The sequence below is a fragment of the Bufo bufo genome, chromosome 7 (assembly GCF_905171765.1).
Source record: "Bufo bufo chromosome 7, aBufBuf1.1, whole genome shotgun sequence".
Classification (NCBI taxonomy): Eukaryota; Metazoa; Chordata; class Amphibia; order Anura; family Bufonidae; genus Bufo; species Bufo bufo.
Window position 1 is genome coordinate 170,786,177 of NC_053395.1, and position 27,305 is coordinate 170,813,481.

The 27,305-nt window shown below is 46.4% G+C and overlaps 1 pseudogene; it reads left to right on the plus strand.

Moving 5' to 3' along the window:
- The first annotated feature begins 432 nt into the window (after positions 1–432).
- Positions 433–27,187, plus strand: LOC121008806 (annotated as a pseudogene).
- Positions 27,188–27,305: the final 118 nt, after the last annotated feature.

Genomic DNA, 27,305 nt, shown 5'->3' on the forward strand with positions numbered 1-27,305 from the left:
GGCTCAAAAAACTGCATGTGTGAATCCAGCCTTACGGACCAGTGAGCCATGCTGGTACTGATTTTGTAAGGAGACATACAGAAATTTTTTCTTATATTAGTACTGTATTTAGTGACATTACACAAAAAAAAAAAAGACAGTAATAAGACTGTTAGGCATGAACTCTAAATACAGCCCTGTTCTTTAGCAAACATAGGTAAACTGTAACCACAGTGTGCATGTCATGTACACAGCCTCCCACTAATGCCAGGACTGCTGCTCCCAGTAAAGACCAGTCAGTTAGGTAACAGTTCCGCTCTCAGCGCTCCCGCCTGACAAGTGCTTGAGTGACAGACCGAACAACCAATCAGACGCAGCTGGAGGCGGGGCGTCTAGTACACCGACTATGAAGCTACTGTCAGAAACTGCACATGCGACGGGCAGAAACTGCGCATGGAGGACGATGAGACAGGTGCAGATCGGGCAGTGGACGGCGCCCCTAGAGTGGGTAAAAACCGCAGGTCTGTTCACTTCCCTGTGCGACTGCACTTACATGTGCGGTAATATCGTCAGGCGCAGACCCACCCACAGTGCAGAGGTCTAAAAACCGCATACCCCCTGTACATGCTGCAAATAACGCAGCAAAACGAAATGACTGGTCACTTCTGGTAAAATGCATGTCATGGGGAGAGAACTTTTATTTTTTTTTGTTTTTTTTTAAGCCCACATTGGTCTCTGTTTACACTGCTGCAGCCATGATGTGCTGTACCGCCCAGGGTTTGTGATCCGTTCAGAAATTTCTGGAGAATCCGTAAAAACAGGCGACTGTTTTGTGACTGTCACCGTGTCCGTGGAAAAAAAATACATAGATGTGTCCATGATTTTTTTTTTTAGGCTGATGGTACCGGACTAGATTATTTTGGTGGTAATTACCATCATTTTACAGCTGACCGTAAATGCTGGTAATGCGGTGTCATCAGTATACTGAGCTGTAGACAGGTACGGTATTACTTATCTTTATCATTCATTCTGGGTTTCCAGTTTGACCGTAAAAAAGTTTGCCTGTCGGGGGACATGGAAGGTGAACTCCCGGTCCCAGAGCACTTCTATAGGTGCAGGCATAATGTTGCGCAGTTGAGGTTCAGGGTCATTGACGGTGTTCCCCCACTACAGAGAGGGGGTGACCGCGAACGACTACTGAAACGATTAGAACTCAGATGGACACTATTGAACTAAAGGGTCTCAATCGGGAGTTCAAGGTGGGCTCCCTTTTCTAAGTCGCGGCATGGGATGGGGTATTTTTATATAGATTAAGTTGCAGTACCCGATGAAATATCGTGATAGTCACTTATATTTTTTTCTCTTTTTATCACTTATAGATCCGGCTACCATGTGAAATTCAAGTGAAGAATAAAATACAGCCTTCAACATCAGCGACTCGGGAGCCAGCCAGCGGGATCACTTTTCCATACTGATTGTATGTCGGGTTTTGATTCCCTGTGCTGGATGTATGCTCTAGGTTTGGGTTATATCAAAAATGGGCAGTTTTGGCCAATTCTTGACCCTCTCTCCCTGAGGAGCTGCACAACCCATATGAATTTAGACTGAGGGGTGTTGGCATGGGGGGGTCATTCATACAGAGAATGACAGATCCTTTTTCCTAGTCACTTATAGGACAAAATGGGGATAAGCAGGGTAGGGGTCCTCTACTACTGTAGTTGGGCTCAGACCAGGCAAGGGCTGGCATCTGTTGCCTCCTTTTGACCGGGGTTGGCGATGGATGTGGCCCTAGTATTCCCAGTCCCAGTATATTTCAAGGGGCGTTTCCTCGGCACATCCCGTTGGTGGAAACCTGTGGGGATTGTGCGGCAGGACGCCCACTGTCTGTGGATATAGGACTCAGCTTACCCCAATTGCCATTGTTTGGTTTATAACTGTTGAAATACCTCTGAAGTTTTTCTATCTGTGTATTTGGTGCAGCTCCTTCAGTGTAGAAAGGGGTCTTTGTAATCATTGACGTTGGGTTATACCTTCTAGCCAGGCCATAATCCAGCTTATATATATATATATACATACACACTCTAGACCTGCATTGTACCTGTGGGGATCGGCCTCTATATATTTGGTTAAGTTTCAAGCACTGGGTTCACTGCCAGTTTAATAGGTCCGTACAAAACATAGTACTGTAGATGCAGGACCTGAGGTTGCCAGGATACTGGCCGGACGCCCAATCACATGACGTGTCATGTGGTTGAGGGCGCCGTGCCAGTTCCTGAATTCCCGATCATGTGACCACCAAGTCGGACACGTGACCCACGGGATTCTCGTCCGGACAACTCGCGCATGCGCAGGGACATGCGGAAGACGCCAATCAACACGAGTTAAATGCAGGATGCGGTCTCTACTTGAACACATGGTATGCTTTGTTTTAATGGTAATACACAGCGGTTTTAATGTTGTATTAATTGATTATGGTCATTGCATTGCACGATTGGATGAATCTATAGGGGGGAGGGCTTGACCTTTTTGGAGTACAACCCCCTGATTAATTTGTATTGATGTACACCCCTATATATGTTTTGGGATTCACTTGTAAACCTTATGTAGCTTGAGAAAGACTTGTATGTCGAAACGTTGCTGATTTATTTTTTTGCTGTAATTAAACACTGAATTTTGGATTGAAGTTTGAGAGTGTCGTGACCTTTCTAAAGTCTGTCTACGTTTTTGGGGGGTCCCTGAGGCCGGGACCTGACGTCACGAGCACCGCGCCAGTAGTGAATTGCTTTCAAGTAAGTGGTGCTGTCCTACTCCAATTTTTTTGTTTTATGTCCTCTAGGAGGCGTTGACACTAGATAAAGCTGTTCGCTCCTCCCCTGGCAGCTATACCCCCTCCAGCCTGGAGAGAGAGCTTCAGTTTTTTCTAGTGTCAATAGGAGGCAAGACCTCCCTGCTCTGCAGGGATCTCCTGAAGATTTTTTATTTTAGTTAATTTTTTTCCCCCTTCTTTTTTAGATGGGCAAACAGGGACGCCTCGCCTCCCTGTTCTCCCGGGGTCGAGTTGCGCCTGTGCCGGTCACCCGCACTGCTGCCTCCCCCACAGAAGACAAGGTGGACCAGGGCAGCCTCGCTCCCCTGCATCCCGCCAGCCAAGGGGTCACCCATCCAAGCCCCTTTTTCCAGCGTCCTGCCACTACGGTGCCAGTAGCTGAAGGGGTGACCCTGTTGGACCAGAGGAGGGGTGAAGATGGCGGCAGGAGAGAGAAGAGAGGTGAGTACACGGGACTAAGTGAGTATTTAACCCTCTGGGTTGGTCCCCCCTCCCTCTTGGTGGCAATAGTCTGCGAACAGACAGGGCTTCAGCATAGCCCAGCACCCCTGAAGCATTCCCCTTCGGCACAGGCCGTTTGGTTGATTGAGTGGAGGACATAGGGGGTTAATAGGTGCGGTATGCTTACTGGCGCCAAATTAGGTGGACTATGTAACTCCCTAGTGCTAATTCCTTATTTACATGCAGGGAGCGGAGCGCAGCTCCCGGTCACCGAGAGGGTGGCATTTACCTTTCTCCACCTCTTCGGGAGCGGATACCGGGCGCGTCGCTCCTGAGGTGGTTAACCACCCTGCGTTCGGCCAGCACCGCTTCGGTGCTCCGGCCGCGATTTTTTGCCGCCCTGCTCAAAGAATATGGCGGCCAGCAGGGCCGCCGTTCACACATGCGGAGGAGCTCCGCTCTCCGACACCTCCCACATTTACTCCCCTTGGAGCGGACGCCGTCGCGCTGCTCCGGGAGGGAGTTAACCGCCCTGCGTTCCACCGGCCGCGTTTTTTGCCGCCCGCTCAAAAAATATGGCGACCAGCAGGGCAGACGGTCACATATGCGGAGGAGACTCCGCTCCCCGACACCTCCCACATTTACACCCCTTGGAGCGGACGCCGTCGCGCCGCTCCGGAAGGGGTTAACTGCAGCACGATTGGCCGTGCACCGCATCGGTGCTCCGGCCCGCGCCTTCTCTGCCCGACCCCCGCTATCAACGGCCCGGCCGGCGGGGTGACGCCCCCATTCAGTCCGGCCGGTCTGTGACACGGCAGGTGCAGTATTAGGTGGGGGGAAGGCAATCTCTGAAAAGCCGCGCTGCGGCTTGCTGGGCCGCAGCCTTCGTCCCTGAGGAGGCGCACTCTGACGCAAATTCTTCCCGCCCTTCTCCCCCAGTCGCCTGCTGAGCCACTGCCTTAACCCTTCATGGCCACCCACCATTCTTAGGCTGGCACCTGATTATCTGGGGCCCTTCCCCTAAGTACACTGTACATGAGTGGAGGATTTAACCCCTTACTGCCTCTTGTCATTGAGGCCGGCTTCCTAGTTTTATAACTCCTCCTCAGCCACACTCGCATAGTTCCCAATACCGCCTCTGGGCCGTTTGGTTGATGATTCTCCACATGCGCAAGCCAGTGACAGACCCCTGCAGGATCCAATCCGTCCTCCGGGGCCGTTTGGTTGATGATTCTCCACCTGCGCAATCCAGTGAAGGACCACTGCAGGATCCCAATTCCGTCCTCCGGGCCATTTTGGTTGATGATTCTCCACCTGCACTATCCAATGAGGGACCACTGCAGGATCCCAATCCGTCCTCGGGGCCGTTTGGTTGATGATTCTCCACCTGCGCAACTCAGTGAAGGTTCTCTGCAGGATCCCAATCCGTCCTACGGGGCCGTTTGGTTGATCATTCTCCACTTGCGCAACTCAGTGAAGGTTTTCTGCAGGATCCCAATCTGTCCTACGGGGCCGTTTGGTTGATAAATTCTCCACCTGCGCCATACAGTGGAGGACCTCTGGGATTCCCAATCCACCCTCCTGGTTGTTGGTTAATAATTCTCCACCTGCGCAATCCAGTGGGATCCGCTGGAATCTCCCATCCACCCTCCGGGGTTCTTTGGTTGATAATGCACTGCCTTCGCAATCCAGTGGAAAGACTTCTGGGAGTTTCCGTTCCACCCTCGGGTGGTTTGGTTGATAAGTCCCCGCCTGCGCAGTCCACAACTGCCAGGGGCGAGATTCTGAAGGGTAGCTCTACGTGCAAGCGAACCGCAGCAGGACAATTTTCTCCTCGAATATTTCTGCTCCCCTACTCTTCCTCCCTAAATCATGCTCAGACACACCCTCCCTCACTGGGGCGGGTCCGTCCAGAAAGAGGGGAGAATCTCTGATTCGGATCCTGATATGAGTCCGAAGCAATCTTCCAGAGATTGCGTCTAGGTGGCCAGCAGTACTGTCGTATGCATTACCCACTTCCTTTGGTGGTGTAACTGCACTACTTCAGGATACAGTGCCTGCCTTATACATTGTCCCCTGGCATAGGTGGACTAAGTACAATGACTTGGGGTTCGGGACCTGCCATATGCAGATCCATCGGTGGCGTGATGACATTGTCACTGGTTACATTATGTGCTGTATGCATTACCCCGTTAGGTGCACTATTGCACTCCACGGGGTACAGGACTCGCCATATGCGCTCGTTCTCCCTTCTTAGGTGGGGTATTCTCCCTACCACTGACCAGTACTTGCCGTATGCTCACACCTTCCTTAGGTAGCTAATTACTCTACCATTAAATACGACTCAGACTGTCCACTATCCTTCCATAGGGGGAGTGTTGCACATCACCGTGCTTCTGTCGCATTTCCCCCTTCCGCTAGTGATCCACTAGCGGAGAGTAACTTAACATCTTCTGCGGCACTACGGCTCTAGGTGCCTTCGCTTATTTCCAAGAGGGCGTGGCTACAGTTGGTTCTTGCAGGCGCCCGACACTCTTACCCTAGTGTTATACAGTGGCTATTCATTGTTGCATCCTTCTTTTGGTGCTGGTTTCGCGCCTGATTATGACATAATCTGTCTTCCAGGGGGTTCCTAGCATCACTTGTGGGTCTTACAGACTGCTTGGGTTCTTACTGCAAAGACCCTCGCTAGGCGGTGAACTCTTTAGCACCGGATCGGTGGCTTCTACAGGTGTTCATTCCTCTGCTGGGATATGGGGCTGGCATTGCAGTGTGACTTCCCTTGCCTGGCATCCTTCTCGGGCGGAGTTTTTTTGGCACGGCCGCTTGATCTTTGGCTACTTCTGTATAGCATCGGTCTCTTACAGGGTAGGGGCTTAGACCTAGCCTATTGCTTCTCCTGTCTTTCCCCCTCTGGCTCATGGTTCATTGTCACCCCGTATGCCTTTCCATTCCAGACACGATCTGGTCCCAACTGGTGGGCTGTGACGCCCTCCACATTCTTCCTCCTACAGGAACTCTTCCATTGGTCCGGGTGTGCTAACGGTAACTGCACAAAGGCTTCTGCCTTCTCCCCAGAGCCAGAGTTCCGGAAGCATCCGCCATGGAGGTCCTGATTCTCCTTGGCGGGAGTTTCTTCCCCTCCTTCTCAGGGTTCTACGGAAGGTCCGGATGGAGGACATTCAGACATATCCTAGTCGCGCCGAAACTGATGTCCCTGGGTCACTGCCACTCAGATGTCCTTCTTTCAAGGGGTTCAGTCTTACATGACCTTTTCAATGACGGCGTGGCTATTGAGACCGCCGTTCTAACGTGGAGAGGGATTTTCGGCGGATATCTTCCGCACTATGAAGAATGGAAGTGGGGCACACTCTTAAGTATAGGGATCTTTATTGAAACACACTAATAATGATACAAGTAATATTGTCAGTAAAACCAAAACAATATAATGACAATAAAAGAGCAGAAAGTTTAAAAAGATGATAAATATATTCAATGGATGATATAAATAGATGGATAAAATATGATTAAATTAGAATTAAATATACAATAACAATGGACAAAAATATATAAGATCCTAATAGGTATATGAATTTTCGTGAAGCGTATAAATAATTAAATATTGCTCCTCCATACACTGAGATTCACTCCGGTGCCAGTCCTGATAACAGGTGTTGGAAAACAGATTAAAGTTCCAGGCGCATACAGCAATGCAGGTAAAGTTATAGTAGATCAGCTGATTGTGCGCACAGCGGCGTCCCGCTGTATTGGTAAGAAGTGATCGCTTTTACTAGGTTATGCAAGGTCTTACCCGAGGATGCTTAATACTGGATGTTGGCCCCTCGACTCGGCTTGTTGCTAATGTCTCCGGTCTCAAGGGGTAATGCTCAGATTTGAATTTGGCGCCTGTAGGGTTGTTTGCTACACGTGGTGAAGTCCGTCTCACGTAAAGTAGCGTTCAAGTATATCGGCGATTCTCTGGCAATAAGATTGTCTCCAGGCTTCCTCGGACTTGCAGACCCTTTCCTGTTGATGGGGGGATACCAAACGCGTTTCGGGGATTTACAAGAAAGACCCCTTCTTCTGAGACCGGAGACATTAGCAACAAGCCGAGTCGAGGGGCCAACATCCAGTATTAAGCATCCTCGGGTAAGACCTTGCATAACCTAGTAAAAGCGATCGCTTCTTACCAATACAGCGGGACGCCGCTGTGCGCACAATCAGCTGATCTACTATAACTTTACCTGCATTGCTGTATGCGCCTGGAACTTTAATCTGTTTTCCAACACCTGTTATCAGGACTGGTACCGGAGTGAATCTCAGTGTATGGAGGAGCAATATTTAATTATTTATACGCTTCACGAAAATTCATATACCTATTAGGATCTTATATATTTTTATCCATTGTTATTGTATATTTAATTCTAATTTAATCATATTTTATCCATCTATTTATATCATCCATTGAATATATTTATCATCTTTTTAAACTTTCTGCTCTTTTATTGTCATTATATTGTGTTGGTTTTACTGACAATATTACTTGTATCATTATTAGTGTGTTTCAATAAAGATCCCTATACTTAAGAGTGTGCCCCACTTCCATTCTTCATATACTTTATCTTTATCAGACTGGGTGGTGTCTGTTAGTGGGTGCACCTCTGCTGGATCCCCATCTCATTCTAGTGCGACATTCTCCATATTTATCCATCTTCCGCACTATGATTCAGGACAGGAAGTCTGCATCGCCAGTATCTATTCTGGGACCTGGAGGTCCTTCTGAGGCTTCTCTGAAGCCAAGACGTCCCCTTCACTTTGGGGTTTTCTTTCTCCTTTCTACTTTAAGGGTTGGACCTTTGTTTATACCTTGTTTCCTTGATGGGTCAGGTGTTGGCGCTTCCGTCTTGGGCAGCCTTCCAGGTTCCCGTGGGAATCTTCTTTCAAGGAGCAGCACATATGGTTCCTCTGTATCGTCCTTACAGCCTTGGGATCTGAAAATGGTTTTCTCAGCATTCCTTCTTCCGAAGGTGGTCTCTGACTTCCATAGTACGTTCCTTTCCTTCGCACCCTACGAAAGGGAGTTAAATTATGGACGTTGTCAGTGCTCTACTCATTATTAGCAGCATCCAGTCCCTCTCGGCGTACGGATCCCCTTTTTCTCTCAGGAGGGTCCTCGCTGGGGATTGGCGGCCCCCAAAGGGCGATTGCACGTTGGATTCGGTCTGAAAGTGCTGCAGCTTACTGCGCTCGGAGCGGGGTTCCACCCTTAGGTGTCACGGCTGACTCCCCCAAAGCGGTGGGCGCTTCTTGGGCTAGGAGGAATCGCGCTTTGGCTGCACAGTAATGTAAGGTGGCTCCGGTCCTCCTTGCACATGTTCGCAAGAAGTTGCCAGGTGCATACTTATGCATCGATGATCGCTGCGTGGGCCGCGTGGTCTTGCAGGCGACAGTTCTTAGTTGACTGCACGGGCGCTTGCTTCATGGGTCTGTGGTTTTTCCCTCCCTGTGGACTGCTCTCAGACGTCCCATGGTCTCTGTGTCCCCCAATGAATATGGGCGAGAAAACGAGATTTTGTGAAACTTACCAGTAAAATCTCTTTCTCGCTCTTCATTGGGGGACACAGCACCCACCCAGTATTGTTGTTCGGCCACAGTTGTGGCTGTTGCTGGTTAGAACCTGGTTTGGTTCTTGGCATTGTTGCTGTTCCACATTGTTTTGCTGGTTTACTTGCTTCTCCTACTGCTTTTCACAAACTGAAGCTCTCTCTCCAGGCTGGAGGGGATATAGCTGCCAGGGGAGGAGCTAACAGCTTTATCTAGTGTCAACGCTTCCTAGAGGACATAGCTATACCCATGGTCTCTGTGTCCCCCAATGAAGAGCGAGAAAGAGATTTTACTGGTAAGTTTTACAAAATCTCGTTTTATCCGTCTGTTAGGTGGGCGTCGGCGGCCATTTTATGCAAGTTCTGTGCACTAGCACAGCATATGTGCATTTGTGACAGTCAAATAGAAGCTTGAAATACTGCAATTATATTCTGGGTTTTAAAAAAAATCACCCATTTTTGGCAAGACCCCACACATCTGTGGCCTTTGCAGCATTTGTCTGTGTGCAATTTAAGCTTGAAATACTGCAATAATTTTCTGGGTTTTAAAAAACACCCATTTTTGGCAATACCCTCCCTCTTGGGCTTCTGCCGCATTAGTCAGTGTGCAATTTAAGCTAGAAATACAGCAATAATTTTCTGGGTTTTAAAAAACACCCTTTTTGGGCAAAATACTCAATTTTACAGCCCTTGTTGCATCTGTCAGTGTAAAATACAAGCGTTAGATACTACTATCATATTCTGATATTAAAAAAACACACATTTTGGATCTGTGCCAGCTACACGCACAAGTGAAACACCTTTCTCAGGTGCGAGTAGGCGACAGAACCTTCTACGAATGGTGAGGCCAGAACAAGTACAGGCGATAGTAGATTGGGTTACTGACAGTGCCTCTAGTTCCTCTACATTGTCTCCCACCCAGTCTCCTGCTGAAAGATCAGAGTTGGCACCTGCAGCCGATGTCCATCAGTCTTTCACCTCATCCCCTTGCAAATCAGCCACGCAGTCTGAGACCCAAGTCAAGCAGCCTCTTCTGCTTTTTGGTGACTCTACTAGCAGGCTTTCCCAGGGCCATCCACCTAGCCCTGCCCCAGAAGTAGAAGAGATTGAGTGCACCGATGCCCAACCACTTATGTTTCAAGATGAATACATGGGAGGACCACCGCAGCACGATGATGACGAAACACAGGTGCCAACTGCTGTGGCTTTCGAAAGTGTGCAGACCAACAAGGAGGGCAGGGGTGAAGACTGGGTGGAAGATTATGTGGAGGACGACGAGGTCCTCGACACCACATGGAATCAAGGTCATGCGAGTTACCTGTGTAGTTCGGAGTAAGAGGTGGTGGTCGCACAGAGCCACCAGCACAGCAGAAGAGGGAGCAGGGTGCAAAAGCGGAGCGGCCGTCCCCTAGACAGTACGCCTGCTACTGCCCACCGCAGAAAGGGACCGAGCACACCAAAGCCAACTCCAATGAGTTCCCTGGCGTGGCAGTTCTTCAGACAATGTGCTGACGACAAGACACGAGTGGTTTGCACGCTGTGCAATCAGAGCCTGAAGCGAGGCATAAACGTTCTCAACCTGAGCATAACCTGCATGACCAGGCATCTAAGTGCAAAGCACGAGCTGCAGTGGAGTAGACATCTCAAAAACCAAGAAAGGTCTCTGGCTCCTCCTGATTCCTCTTCGGCTGCAGTCTCGGCCCCTTCATGCACCTCTGGAGTGACAGTGGCACCTGCCACCCCGCAAACAGAGGATCTGCCAGCAACACCACCATCTGGGTCACCAAGCATCTTCACAATGTCCCACGGAAGCGTTCAGCTCTCCATCTGCCAAACACTGGAGCGGAAAAGGAAGTACCCCCCTACCCACCCGCGATCCCTGGCCCTGGATGCCAGCATTTCAAAATTACTGTACTTTGAAATGCTGTCATTCCGTCTGGTGGAGACGGAGAGTTTTAAAAGCCTTATGGTGGTAGCTGTCACACAGTACGTCGTGCCCAGCCACAACTACTTTCCCAGGCATGCCATCCCTTCCCTGCACACCTGGGGGACAAAATCAGGTGTGCACTGCACAACGCCATCTGTGGCAAGGTCCACCTAACTACGGATACGTGGACCAGTAAGCACGGTTAGGGACGTTATATCTCCCTAACAGCACACTGGGTAAATGCAGTGGCGGCTGGGCCTGAGGTGGATAGCAGTTTGGAGCATGTCTTTCCACCACCGAGGATTGCAGGGCGCTTCAGTTTGCCTCCTGTTGCTTCCTCCTCCTACTCCGCTTCCTCATCCTCTACCGGCTCCTCATCCGGTCAGCGTAACACCTTCACCACCAACTTCAGCAGAGCCAGGGGTAAAAGACAGCAGGCAGTTTTAAAACTTATCAGTTTGGGGGACAAACCGCACACCGCACAGGGGCTGTGGACGGGCTTTGAACAACAGACCGATCAGTGGTTGGTGCCAGTGAGCCTCAAGCCCGGCCTGGTGGTGTGCGATAATGGGCGAAATCTTGTAGCAGCTCTGGGACTAGCCGGTTTGACGCACATCCCTTGCCTGGCGCATGTGCTGAATTTGGTGGTGCAGAGGTTCCTTAAAAATTACCCTGATATGTTAGAGCTGCTGCATAAAGTGCAGGCCGTCTGTGCACGCTTTCGGCGTTCTCACCCTGCTGCCGCTCGCCTGTCAGCGCTGCAGCGTAACTTCGGCCTTCCCGCTCACCGCCTCATATGCAACGTGCCCACAAGGTGGAACTCCATCTTGCACTTGCTGGCCAGACTGTGCGAGCAGCAGCAGGCGATAGTGGAGTTTCAGCTGCAGCACGCATGGGTGAGTCGCTCTGGGGAACAGCACCACTTCACCACAAATGACTGGGCCTCTATGAGAGACCTGTGTTCCTTGTTGTGCTGTTTCGAGTACTCCACCAACATGGCCAGTGCCAATAACGTCGTTATCAGCGTTACTATCCCACTTCTATGCCTCCTTGAAAAAATGCTGCTGGCGATAATGGAAGAGGATGTGGCACAGGAGGAGGAAGAGGGATCATTTCATAGGGTTTCCAGCCAATCATTCACAAGTGGCTCCGAGGGTGGGTTCCTGCACCCACAAACGCCAGGTACACAATTGTCCAGCCAGGGCACCGTTCTGGAGGATGAGGAGATGGAAGAAGAGGAACAGTGTTCATAGCAGGGTGGCACCCAAACCAGCTCATGGCCACCACTGGTGCGTGACTGGGGGGATACAGAGGACACAGATGATACACCTCCCACAGAGGACAGCTTTTCGTTGCCTCTGGGCAGCCTGGCACACATGAGCGATTACATGCTGCAGTGTCTCCGCAACGACCGCTGAGTTGCCCACATTCTAACTTGTGCTGATTACTGGGTGGCCACGCTGCTGGATCCCCGTTACAAGGACAACGTACCGTCCTTAATTCAGTCATTGGAGCGTGATCGTAAGATGCACGAGTACAAGCACATGCTGGTAGATGCGCTGCTGGTGGCATTCCCACCTGACAGTGGGGGCACAGTGGAAGCACAAGGCGAAGGCAGAGGAGGAGGAAAGGGTCGCCAACGCAGCTGGGGCACCCCAGGAGGCAGAGTTAGCATGGCCGAAATGTGGAAAAGCTTTGTCAGCACGCCACAACAACCAGCACCACCAGCTGATATGGAACGTCTTAGCAGGAGGCAGCATTTCACCAACATGGTGGAGCAGTATGTGTGCACACGCCTAAACGTACTGAATGACGGGTCTGCCCCCTTCAACTTCTGGGTCTCCATATTGGGCACATGGCCTGAGCTTGCCCTTTACGCCTTGGAGGTGCTGGCCTGCCCTGCAGCCAGTGTATTGTCTGAACGTGTGTTTAGCACGACAGGGGGCCTTATCACAGACAAGCGCAGCCGCCTGTCCACAGCCAATGTGGACAAGCTCACGTTCATTAAAATGAACCAGGCATGGATCGCACAGGACTTGTCCGTACCTTGTGCAGAATAGACATGTATACCAGCCATTGTTATACTACAGCGCAATTGCTCGTTGTATTTTGGATATTTCCCACTCTTTTGGAGTGTACCCCAATTAAAAAAAATTAAAATTAAAACCAAAAACCAGTGTTGGCTACCTCGTCCTCCTCCACCACCGCTTTCACCTACACCGCTACGTTCACCGCCTCCTCAAACTCCTACTCCATATGGACCTCCACCTCATAAATCAAGTTTATTTTTTTTTATTTGTACATATTTTATTTTATGTCATTTCACTAAATAGTCTGTTATATTTTCGGGTGTGATATACCCCTGCTGTACCTAGTAGACAGGTAAAAACATTTCACAAATTTGTTACATTTTCGGGTGAAAGTCAACTATTTGGGTGCGATATACCACTGCTATACCTAGTAGACAGGTAAAAAATTTTTACTAATTTGTCTGTTACATATTCGGGTGAAATTCACCAATTTTTGGATGTGATATACCACTGCTGTACCTAGTAGACAGGTAAAAACATTTCACTAATTTGTCTGTTACATTCTTGGGTGACATTTGACCATTTTTGCCGTGATTAAACATCTGCTCTGCATAGGTGACAGGGACATAAATTTCAAAAAATCTTCTGCTACATTGTCAGGTGACATTTTACCAACTTTGCCGTATACAAACCCCTGCTCTGCATAGGTGACAGGGAATTAAATTTCAAAAATTCTTCTTTAATTGACGCGTGCGCCCCCTCATTTCATTCAATGCTTAAACTTTAACAACTTGTCCCATTTGCGCTTCAATAATTTGTCCCACTTTTCCGCTCCATCATATTTAATTTCAAACAATTAACCTCCCTTGGATGTGGTATCCCTTTCTCACGCTCCCTCTCCGGCGTGGAACCCTGATTCGCCGCTAACCGTGATCAACATGGTAGGCGTAGAAAAGAACATAGAAAGTTGATAGAGAAGATATCCAATTGGATCGTGGACATCACAGGGACATGCGACATGGTGGAGCAGTATGTGTGCACATGCCTACACGTACTGACTGATGGGTCTACCCTCTTCAACTTCTGGGTCTCCAAATTGGGCACATGGCCTGAGCTTGCCTTTTACGCCTTGGAGGTGCTGGCCTGCCCTGCAGCCAGTGTATTGTCTGAACGTGTGTTTAGCATGGCTGGAGGGGGTTATCACAGGTTGTATTTCCCAATGTTTTGGGGTGTACCCTAATTTTAAAAAATATTATTTAAAACCAAAAACCAGTGTAGGCTACCTCCTCTTCCTCCACCACCGCTTCCACCTACACCGCCACATCCACTGCCTCCTCAACCTCCTACTCCATATGGACCTCGTCCTCCTAGATCAAGATTATTTTTTTTTTTTTTACGTATTTTATGTTATTTTAAGTCATTTCCCTATCCACATTTGTTTGCAAAGCACTTGCCATGCTCTTAACCACATTTTGCTGGCATTTGCAGCCCTCTAACCCTTTCCATGACATTTTTAGAGCCATTTTAGTGCTCAAAAGTTCGGGTCCCCATTGACTTCAATGGGGTTCGGGTTCAGGGTCAAATTCGGGTGCCAAACTTGAACTTTTTTGTGAAGTTCGGCCGAACCCGTCGAACCCAAAGATCCAGGTGTCCGCTCAACTCTATTTATTATTTCTACTAGAAGTTATGAATGAATTGCTATTAGCCTTCAGTAAGGGTACAGAGGGGAGGTAACCAGTTGGGGTGTGTACCTGCACAGTCTGACTCTATCCAATCAGTGCTGTCATTTTCAGACTGTGCAGGTACACCCCCCCGACTTGTTACCTCCCCTCTGTACCCTTACTGAAGGCTGATAGCAATTCATTCATAACTTATAGTGCAAATAATAAAGGAATGCCACAACATAGAGCAATAGGAATAGATGCTCCAGAATTGTTATTACATGGGAAATGCATGAAGCTATTAAAATAGGCATGTCAGGAGCGGTGAGAGGTCCTCTTTAACCCCTTAAGGACTTAGGACGTACCGGTACGGCATGGGTCCCGAATCCTTAAGGACCCATGACGTACCGGTACGTCATGGCTTTAATTCGCGATTCCGGCGCCACGGGGGTTAATCGGAACGGGATGCCGGCTGAAATCAGCTGGCATCCCGTAACAACGCAGGGGGGTGTCATTTGACCCCCCGTATCGACGATCTCAGAAAACCGCAGGTCAATTCAGACCTGCGGTATGCTGCGCTTTTAGCCGATTCTGATCCCCGCGGTCTCTGACTGCGGGGATCAAACTTTAAAATGCCCGAAATAAAGTTTTATTAATCCCCCCTGCACCCCTGAATGATATTATGTGGGCGGGTGGTGCAGGGGGGGTGTCGCAGGCGGTGCGAGAGGCGGGCGGTGCGGCAGGCGGGATCGCGATCCCCCGCCCGCCTCCCCTTGAATAATCGTTGGCGTCTAGTGGGTATACCAGGGTGCCAGCACATTGCTGACACCCTGGTATAAACGGCTGACATCGGTGATGCGATGTCAGCCGTTTAACCCTTTCCATACAGCGGTCTGTACGGACCGCTGTATGGAAAAGGTTAACAGCTCAGGGAGCTCCCTTCGTCTCCCATCAGGGGGCTGCTGTGCCTTTGCAGCCCCCCGATGGGAGAGGGAGAGAGCCCCCAGACAGCCCCCCTCCTTACCCTTCCCCGTCTGCGAAGTTCTGACCAGTACTGAGCAGACGGGGAAGGTTCCCATGGCAACAGGATGCCGTCTCAGGCATCCTGCTGTCCATGGTGCTGAACAGATCTGTGCTAAAGGCAGAGATCTGTTCAGATAAAGTGTAAGTAAAATACAGTACAGTACACTATATATTGTACTGTATTATACAGACATCAGACCCACTGGATCTTCAAGAACCAAGTGGGTCTGGGTCAAAAAAATGTTTAAAAAAAAGTGAAAAAAGTTAAGATTAAAAAAAACACATTTATCACTGAATAAAAAAAATAAATAAAAAAAAATACACTACACATTAGGTATCGCCGTGTCCGTAACGACCTGATCTAAAAAAAACGGTCATGTTACTTTCCCCGGACGGTGAACGCCATAAAAATAAAAAAATAAAAACGATGATAAAATTGAAATTTTGCCCACCTTACTTCCCAAAAAAGGTAATAAAAGTGATCAAAAAAGTCGCATGTACGCCAAAATAGTACCAATCAAACCGTCATCTCATCCCGCAAAAATCATACCCTACCCAAGATAATCGCCCAAAAACTGAAAAAACTATGGCTCTTAGACTATGGAAACACTAAAACAAGATTTTTTTTGTTTCAAAAATGAAATCATTGTGTAAAACTTAAATAAATTTAAAAAAAGTATACATATTAGGTATCAACGCGTCTGTATCGACCGGCTCTATAAAGATATCACATAACCTAACCCCTCAGGTGACCACCGTAAAAAAATAAAAATAAAAGCGGTGTAAAAAAAGCCATTTTTTGTCATCTTACGTCACAAAAAGTGTAATAGCAAGTGATAAGTCATATGCACCCCAAAATAGTGCCAAACAGTCATCTCATCCCGCAAAAAATGAGACCCTACTTAAGATAATCCCCCAAAAACTGAAAAAACTATGGCTCTTAGACTATGGAGACACTAAAACATTTTTTTTGTTTTAAAAATGAAATCCTTGTGTAAAACTTACATAAATAAAAAAAATTGTATACATATTAGGTATCGCCACGTCCGTGACAACCTGCTCTATAAAATTACCACATGATCTAACCTGTCAGATGAATGTTGTAAATAAAATTAAAAAAAAACGTGCTAAAAAATCTATTTCTTGTTACCTTGCCGCACAAAAAAGTGTAATATAGAGCAACCAAAAATCATATGTACCCTAAACTAGTACCAACAAAACTGCCACCCTATCCCGTAGTTTCTAAAATGGGGTCACTTTTTTGGAGTTTCTACTCTAGGGGTGCATCAGGGGGGCTTCAAATGGGACATGGTGTCAAAAAACCAGTCCAGCAAAATCTGCCTTCCAAAAACCGTATGGCATTCCTTTCCTTCTGCGCCCTGGCGTGTGCCCGTACAGCGGTTTATGACCACATATGGGGTGTTTCTGTAAACTACAGAATCAGGGCCATAAATAATGAGTTTTGTTTGGCTGTTAACCCTTGCTTTGTAACTGGAAAAAAATTATTAAAATGGAAAATCGGCCAAAAAAGTGAAATTTTGAAATTGTATCTCTATTTTCCATCAAATCTTGTGCAACACCTAAAGGGTTAACAAAGTTTGTAAAATCAGTTTTGAATACCTTGAGGGGTGTAGTTTCTTAGATGGGGTCACTTTTATGGAGTTTCTACTCTAGGGGTGCATCAGGGGGGCTTCAAATGGGACATGGTGTCAAAAAACCAGTCCAGCAAAATCTGGCTTCCAAAAAACATACGGCGCACCTTTCCCCTCTACGCCCTACTGTGTGCCCGTACAGTAGTTTATGGCCACATATGGGGTGTTTCTGTAAACGGCAGAGTCAGGGCAATAAAGATACAGTCTTGTTTGGCTGTTAACCCTTGCTTTGTTAGTGGAAAAAATGGGTTAAAATGGAGAATTAGGCAAAAAAATGAAATTCTCAAATTTCATCCCCATTTGCCAATAACTCTTGTGCAACACCTAAAGGGTTAACGAAGTTTGTAAAAATCCGTTTTGAATACCTTGAGGGGTGTAGTTTATAGAATGGGGTCATTTTTGGGCGGTTTCTATTATGTAAGCCTCGCAAAGTGACTTCAGACCTGTAGTGGTCCCTAAAAATTGGGTTTTTGTAAATTTCAGAAAAATTTAAAGATTTGCTTCTAAATTTCTAAGCCTTGTAATATTCCCAAAAAATAAAATATAATTCCCAAAATGCTACAAACATGAAGTAGACATATGGGAAATGTAAAGTCATCACAATTTTTGGGGGTATTACTATGTATTACAGAAGTAGAGAAACTGAAACTTTGAAATTTGCAAATTTTTCTAAATTTTTGGTAAATATGGTATTTTTTTATGCAAAAAAATTTACTTTTTTGACCCAATTTTAGCAGTGTCATGAAGTACAATATGTGACGAAAAAACTATCTCAGAACGGCCTGGATAAGTCAAAGCGTTTTAAAGTCATCAGCACTTAAAGTGACACTGGTCAGATTTGCAAAAAATTGCCAAGTCCTTAAGGTGAAATAGGGCTGAGTCCTTAAGGGGTTAATAATATCCTAGTCTCCAAAACCCAAGCCATTCATATGCATTGTGCTATGGATTGTCGCAAATTCAATATATCTGTCGTGTGTGAATGTGGATTGTACTCTGTGTCCCATCAGAAGTTATTGATGGGACTATGTCCCACTGGGCCCAACCAGAGAAGACATCAGGCCATGGTCCATGACGACTTGGGACATGAACATAGGACATGCAGTGTTACACCACACACATTCAAATTAATGGGCGAATATATAGCACATATTTACTACGAGTTTACCAGATGCACATTCCAAGGGACCAAGGCACTCTGGCTAACATTTTGGGTCTCTCAAGCAGTGGACCTTCCCATGTCAATGTGACATAGGTGGGTGTATGCTTTAAGGGTTACAGCGACATGACGACATTTGATTTAATGCATTGCAATGGTGTCGCAACACGACAGTCTAAAAAAATCTGTCTTTTTTTTAGCGACTATTGCATCAAAGTCACAGCATGTCGCATTGCGACACTAGTCGCCGTGTAACAGTACTCTAAAGGGGTTGTCTCATCAGAAAGTGACAAGCAAATCAGTTCATCTTACCAAGAGTTCTTCATCTGGGAGAGGATGTTCCCGCTGCCGAAGAAGCTCCCCCTATGACTGGCTGTTTCGGCTGCCAAAGAAACTCCCACTATGATGGGTTGTCCTCGCTGCCAAAGAAACTCCCTTCCTCCATGAGGGGTTGTCCCGCTGCCGAAGAAGCTCCCCCAATGAAGGGCTGTCCTTGCTGGCTAAGAAGCTCCCCCATGACGGTCTTTTTCGGCTGCCGAAGACCCTCCCCCCATGATAGGCTGTCCTCGCTGCTGAAGAACACCCGCCCCCATGAGGGGCTGTCCTCACAGCTGAAGGAACTCTGTGAGGGGCTGTCCCTGCTGCTGAACAAACTCCCTTCTGCCGCTTCATTGAGCCTCGAAGCGGCGTAAGCTTAGAGGCTCTGCTTCTGCTACTGGAGCTATGACTGACACTGATCTGGAAGCAGAGGTTCTGCGCTTGCACAGCTACTCTGAGCAGTGAAGCAGGTGTGAGCTGGTCAGGGCTGGGCGAAACCTCCGGGCCTGTCCAGCAGATACAGCCCCTCATAGGAGTTGCTTTTTTAATATGGGGGAAGCCCCTGCAGGTGAAGAACTCTTGTTGATGAGACAAATCAATTCATCAAATTGCTCATCTCTAGAGTGAATGGGGCACATTTACTAAGACCAGCTTTTTACGCCAAGCTTAGTTTCCCCCTTGCGCTGCCCTAAGTTTCATCTACTTTATGACGAGGTGCATGCCTCTATGGCAGTCCTTGCGCCTGGTGATAAAACTGGTCTGGTGTAGTGTAAATGTTAGTAAATTTGCTGGGACTGGAATTCTGGCCCTGACACTTTCCTGTCCTGCTCAGCTGGCGAACCGGGTGTAAAACCAGCTGTGTCACTAAATATTGTCACGCAGCCGGTTAAAAAGAAGACTTAGACTATTTTTTACTAAAATAGTCGCAAGTACCTTGCCACAATGCCTTCAAAATGCAGTGCCTCCGCCTGCACCCCCTCAGCTGATTCTGCTGGGGACAGCTGCAGCCAGTCAGGCATTTTCAGTGAATAGCGGAACATAGGATACAAGGACGGCTCAGTTTTAGCTCATAGTCCATGAGGCTTCTTTTTTGTCTTCAGCTAAGCGCTTCTGACTCCTCGTTTTAGCGATCAGTGGGGGTCTCATTACTCAGACCCCCTCCGATGTGTCACTATTACATCATAAAAGTTTTTATAAAGCGCAGTTACTCTTTAATGAGTGTAGCAAGTTTTTAGGACATATGTACAGTGACATGCGGATTGTTCTGCAGGGCATTAAACCAGAGCATCCAATATGTTCATTACTGAGATACCATATGGTCAGGAGCCTAGATGATTTATGAGAGAGTGAAGAAATGTACGATACAGACCCAACAGAATAATGCAGCCGGGTCACACAACTGTACAGTGTGAACAATCACTCGGGAGACGGCCCAAGAAGTCATTTATCTGATTTCTGCTGCTGCTAGGTCTTGTATCAGAGACAGCAGCTCTTTATTCCTCTCTCCCAGCAGTAGATCTGGAGCAGTGCCAGGACACACCGTTACATAATGCCGCTTGTGTGGGGGACATTGAGGCCCTGAGGACCCTGTTACAGGAGGAAAGGTTCCAGAGGTAAGGGAATATTTAACGCACATAAGCCTTGGGCCCTTATGACTTGCAGCCCCAGAAACAACAATGGCAACTGATTATTATTATATTCTGTTTTACAAAATAATCTTACTATATACATTTTGCTTTCAATCTATCATTTTATAGCATTTAAAAGCACTGCAACTGAACTGTTGTTAATCCTGATATGTATGTTATACTATTGCAAACGGTAAATGGGGTTGTCCCATGAAAAATATTCTACAGTTTTCAAACCTGCATCTGGATCTGAAATCTTTTGTAATTGCATGTCATTAAAAATGTTGTTTAGCCAGTGAGCTATTCAATAAAATGTACCTGTAGAGCTCCACCTGCTGTTTGTTCTTTTTCTTATTTCTTTGTCCGGTTCACTGAGAAGGCCGCACATGCTCTGTTTCATTCTTCACCTGCCTCCTGAGCTGTGATAGGGAGAGCTGAGACACGCCTCCTGAGCTGTGATAGGGAGAGCTGAGACACGCCCCCTTAGCTCTCTGGATCCATGTGAGGTACAGGGCTGGTTCTAGCTTTGTTAGAAAGAGATTGTCATGTTACTGTATGATGTCCGATTTTCATTTTTTACATTAGTCATGGGATAACCCCTTTAATGACCTATTATCAGGATAGGTCATCAATATCAGATCGGCGGGGGTGCAACTCTTGGCATCCTCGCTGATCAGGTGTTTGACAAAAACGCAGCACTTGTACAAGCGCTGCGTTCTCATCACTGCTTACCTGCTCGCCATCATCATTGCAGTGTCGAGCAGGTTAATTACAGCTCCTTCGGAGTGTAACTACAGCTGCTCCTTCTCATTCAGGTGAATGGAACGGAGGAGCTGTAATTACACTGCTTACCGCTGCAGTGCTGACGGAGAACAGGTAAATAGTGAAGAGAATGCAACGCCCGCCAAAGAGTTGAACTTCTGCTGATCTACTATTGATGACCTATTCTGTAGATAAATCATCAATATTGGAAACTGGGCAACCGGTTTAGTTTAACCCTTTTGCTGCCATGCGTTACTTAGCATTTTACACCTCCGGTAGCTAAGGCAGTTTTTACACTTACAACATGTACAAAGAAAACCTAAACTACAAAAAAGGAAAATCATACAGCACCTGCTCATCATCTCATTCAATTTCTGGAATTAAAAAAGACTAATATGTGACAAAGAGCAACTTTGCTCCTCGAATGATATGGAGGGGAAGGTGAACACAGGCAGAGAAGTCAATTTTATCCCTATGTATAGGAGGAGGATCTGTCTATCCTCCTTTCTCGGCCCTCCATGCTGGCTGAGATCATAGCCGGCTAAAGCCTCATTCATACGCCAGTGATCCACGGTCCGTGGTTTTAGCACAGAAGCATGCTCTTTTTGGTCTGTGTTCACGGACCCATCACGCCCGTGTTTCGTGGATCATTAGGAAGAGATGCTTTGAAAATAATTTTTTAGCTGCAGTGTCTGTGAAAAATCAGATGACACACGGACAGCAAAAAACGGACACACTGATCACTCACGGACATATCAGCGACCACCTTTTCACGGATTTGAGCATGGACACAGACTTGTGAATGAGACTTTAGTGAGGGACTTTCAGTCTTTTATATCTCAGGCTGTATAGCAAACAGTGGTATAAGCCAGGTCTTGTTTTAAAGCTATGAATATAAACATTGGAAGCAGCCTCAGATACAGCATTTATAAATCAGTTCAGGAGTAAGTGCTTCAGGAATATGCAGCTCCTACTTCACGGCTTTGTTTCCTGCTATATGGCCTGTGGTATCATGTCTGGTATTGCAATCTTTGTCTTGTTTTAACCCCTACCCTACTGCCGCCGCACATTTAAGGCTTAAGTCGGATCTTTTAAATATGGAGCTTGCCATAGCCATGGGGTCTCTGCTGTTCTAAACAGCAGACACCAGGAGCTAATGTCTATGATTGGCGATAACGCTGATCGCACACATATGACCCCTCAGATGCCTTGGTTAGTTGTGACGATTGCAGATGAGACGGCTTTGCCCAGGAGTGCTGCACATCCGAACAGCTTCCCCATGCTGAGACGCATCTTTGGTAGTAGCCTTGAGCCTGCTCGAGGCCGTCATGCCTACCACAGGTATTTTCCTTTTGGAGTTTTGCAGGTGGTAGTGCTACATTGGAATTCATTGAATCTCCCATAGGCTACATTTTTTAATACAGTCTATGGGAGAAGCGATCTAATGAATGCATTTGAAAGGCCCCTAAGGGGGACTATTAAAAACATTGATAAAGTTAGGTTTTTAAAAGTATTTCAAAATATATAAAAATCAAATCACACCCTTTCTCCATATTAAAAATAAATGGAAAAAAATGATCATTTGCACTGCTACGTCCCAAAATGTCCATACTTTATATAAGTGCATAGTATTTATCCTGTACAGTGAATGGCGAAAACAGGGGAAAAAACTGAGTGACAGGAGACAGAATACAGCGATGCAAAGAAAAAATATTTTTGAGTATTAAAAGACAAGAAAACGATATACGGTAACTGTGGTATCATTGTAATCGTACTGACCCTCAGAATAAAGCCGACATTTCGTGTTTTTCTGTATAGGGTGTGCTGTAAAAACAAAAGCAATAAAGCTGTGAAGGAATTGCATTTTTTCCAGCTCCAGCCCAATTAGATTTTTTTTCCAATGCTCACCACATTGCAATAGTAAAGTACAACTTGCCTCACAAAAAACAAGCCTTCATACAGCTATCTGAACAGAAAAAAATTATGGCTCCGGAAAGACAGGGAGTAAAAAACTAAAATGGAGGCTAAAAGGGTTAAAGCTTAGATTATACGCTGCCATACAGCCCGAGATATAGCCAGTAGTAGCAAGGACGTGTTTTCATAAGTCCTTGACTACTAAAGTGCCACCCTGCAAGGAGGTATGAGATATAATCTTGACAGGGAAAAGGTTAAACATTTTCTCAGTTCTTTAGTAGACAATCCACGTGGGCACTGTAATAACAACCGTTAGTTATATGTAATTGAATATAAAAACAAAAGCTTTGGCACTCTAATTTGACTTGGCAAGAAGTATTATTCTTTTTAGTTCATTTTGGGGTTTTATTTTCGTTTTCCCAGTGATTCTGGAACTGGGAACTCATTTTAACTCTCTAACATATGTATATTGTGTTCTGGTACCCAGACATATTAATGAGAAGTCTGTGTGGAGCAGTGATTGTCTACCTACCTCCCCGATCCATATTGCTGCCGCTCTCGGGCATGCTGATTGTGTAGCTCTCCTTATTGATTTTGGGGCAGAGAAGGACCTGTTGGATCTTAGACTCCAATCACCCCTGCTTGGAGCCACAGAAAATGGACACTTGAACTGCGTGCAAGTTCTTCTGAAGGCTGGAGCAAACCCCAGTGGGAATCCAGATAATTGTTACTCACCAGTATACCATGCTGCAGCAGTGGGCCATGCCGATATACTACAAGAGCTAATCCGGTAAGCCTAGAGGCACCAGTGTATTATATTTGCACATCATGTCTTTAAGGGATCTGTCATCAGTTGGTCCCACTGTTCTATAGGTCATGTACAGACCTCTCCAAATGTAGCATAGCATAACTTACAATGATATATTATGCAGTATGTACATGATGCTTAAAGGGTCCACTGACCATATACTGAGCTGCTTGTCTAGCATTTTTCGACTCTAACCCAACTCATCTTTCCCTGACTGACATGGATGATGTTTCCTGCATTGTTTCCAGTTTTCTTGTGGCAAGGGCACAGAAGGGAATTGAAGCCTCTGCCCACCACAAGAAGTTCCCAGTGCACATCTTTCCAGCCCAACTTGAAGAAGATAGGATTTTGTGGGAGATGTCATCCACATCAATCTGAGTAAGTAGGGTTGGGTTGGAAATGTACATGCTGGACACTTCTAAGCAGTGTATATGCCCATACTTTATTTATTATACACACTTATATAGCGCTGACATATTCCACATCGCTTTACAGACATTAGCATCACACTGTCCCCAATGCAGCTCAGAATCTAAGTTTCCTATCAGTATGTCTTTGGAGTGTGGGAGGAAACCAGAGAACCCGGAGAAAATCCACCCAAACACTGGGAGAACATAAGAACTCCATGCAGATGTTGTCCTTGGTCGGATTCGAACCCAGGACCCCAGCACTAACTACTGAGCCACCGTGCACAACATTGGACTTTTTGAAGCTTAAAACTTTTTCTCAATTTTGCCATGCTACTGGGCACAGACGGACATACATTTAGGTCTTTAGATGACCTGGAACATGGTTGACCACTTTAGGGGGCTAAAAACTGATGGTTTCCATTTAAGGGTACTTTCACACTAGCGTTTTTCTTTTCCGGCATAGAGGTCCGTCCTAGGTGCTCTATACCGGAAAAGAACTGATCAGTTTTATCCCCATGCATTCTGAATGGAGAGCAATCCGTTCAGGATGCATCAGGATGTCTTCAGTTCAGTCTTTTTGACTGTTCAGGACGGAGATAATACCGCAGCATGCTACGGTTTTATCTCTGGCCAAAAAAACTGAACACTTGCCTGAATGCTGGATCCAGGATTTTTTTTCCATAGGAATGTATTACCGCAATGCCGGATCCGTCCTTCCTCAGACCGAAAAAAAAATGTGAAAAAAATAAATGCCAGATCAGTTTTTCCGGAAAGACGGATCCGGCATTTCAATGCATTTGTAAGACGGATCAGGATCCTGATCAGTCTTACAAATACCATCAGTTTGCATACGTTTTGACTGGCTGCCGGATTCCTCTGCCGCAAGTGTGAAAGTACCCTAAGTTGCTTGATAAGCCTATAAATGTATGTAGGCTGGATGCAGGGGTGAGTAAAGAATTGGTCATTTTAGGCTATGTTCACAGTGGCATCATGGGTTCTGTTTTTTTTTTCTGGGCAGAATACATTATTTTCGCCACGAGGACCAACAAAAAGAGACATTGTTAGAGCCGTCAGGCCATTGTGTAGCTTTAGATTTTGCTACTTGATCCCATTACGTGCAGAATCGTTGTAAGCGGGAGAGTAATAGGTGCCACTATTTGCCGATCACTCCCTTCTGTGTGCCAGACAGGCTGGGCATGGCATTCTGGGACCAATAGTCTTACTCAGCATTGTTGAACTGCAGCAGGAGGGGGTGATGAAAATGGCTGCACTGGAGCACTGTGATATGTGCTTTATAAAGTATAGTCGTGTGATACTCATTTTATTTGGATCACTTAGGGTTATCCAGTTGTTAACCGAATCTGGCTGCTGAATTAATGATATAACGTATTTTTCACCCTATAAGACACACCTGCCCATAAGACGCATAGGTTTTAGAGGAGGACAATAAGAAAAAAAAAATTTCATTAGACCTTAGATCAGACCCTCAATTTTAATAAGACCTCAGATCAGACCCACAATCAGACCTCAGATCAGACTCCAATGTGAATGACCCCCAATCAGACCTCAGATAAGAGCCCCAATATAAATAAGACCCCATTCAGACCTCAGATCAGACCTCCATGCCTCAAATGCCCCCCCCCCCCCATGCCGCAGAGCAAATAATTTTTTTTTTATCAACTTACCTCTCGTGCTTCGGACACAGCAGGCTCCCAGGAACCAGCTATCTCTCTCTTCTTCCTGCCGTTGTCTGTGCTGTGACCAGACGCACACAGCACTGTTTATAGCCGAAATGTTAGAAAACCTCACTTTACGGGGGTAACTTTTGTCTGTACAAGGTTTGTCTATGGACCATCTCTGTATATATGCATTGCTCTTTTATGAGGGCTATCAGCTTACCATTTTTTTTTCCGCACCAGATATGGTGCAGAAGTGGATGGGGACCTTCAGATGGCATTTGGTTATCCTTCACCAACGCTAGATATGCCATTGAAAGCCAACCCACTGTACGCAAGTGCAGCTCAGCACACCCTATCGTGCTTCCGCCTCTTGCTTCAGGCTGGTGCCAATCCGGATTATAATAGTTGGGACCCAGTGTGTGAAACAAAACTTATACGCTCATCTCCAATATGCTTGCTGGAGGAAGTTCTGCGTGATGGTTGTGGCAAGGAGTTTGTTCAACTGCTGATTGATTTTGGAGCAGATCTGGAGTCTTTTACACAGTGAACCAATTTCCGAAGAGCACTCCAGTAAGAAAGTGGACCCAGAGGCCTTGCAAGTCTTTAGAGAAGCAAAATGTGAGTCCTGCATTAAAACGTATTTATCCGAATTTAAAATGTGATTTAATACAAAGAATATACCCTGCTGGAAAATGTTACATTTATTTATTGTAAAATCTCACAGACCACCACCACTACTCCCGTTGTGATGCTTCTCAGGTCTGTGTTTACAGGAACGGCTAAGCGGGCCAGCGCTCTGCAGTTTCCGTAACTCCTGTTGTAGTGAAATGGGAGCTACACAAACTGTCCAGCACAACAAACTACGCTTCTGCAACTCCCAAAAATGACCTGCAGACTTTGAACACGATAAAATCTAGATCATGGTCTTCTCTATTTCAGGTCTTCCCCGGACCCTGTCAAGCCTTTGTCGTATTGCTGTGAGGAGAGTGATTGGTAAACGCAGACTGTCTTCAATTAGCAGCCTTCCTGTTCCTGATCGTGTCATACGTTTCCTTCTCTGTGAGCAGTAACACAACCTAAATATCTAATCTTTATGCACACAGCTATCTTTCTGACAACGGAAGTGCATGAGTTTTTTTTTTTTAGTTTTTTTTTGCTTTATGAAGGTTTTTCATCAATGTGTGAGTGCCTTCCTCCAACACCTTGTTGATGCTTGCTTCTCTTGAGGCACTATACTTTCACACAACTTTGCATAAATCAATAGTATAAGTGACAACAAGAAACTCTGTAATATGTTATCAGTGAGAAATGTCTAGTTCCTCTGTTATCAACTGTTTACCTCTCCTCCCCCTTTTTGCTAATTGCTTTTCAATAAAAAAATTCCGTGTTGAGACGGAACAGCTCCACAGAAGGATCATATTACACATGTCAATATAAGTCTATGGAGAGGGGAGGAGGAGAAATGAGCAGCAGTGGTGAGAAGTGAC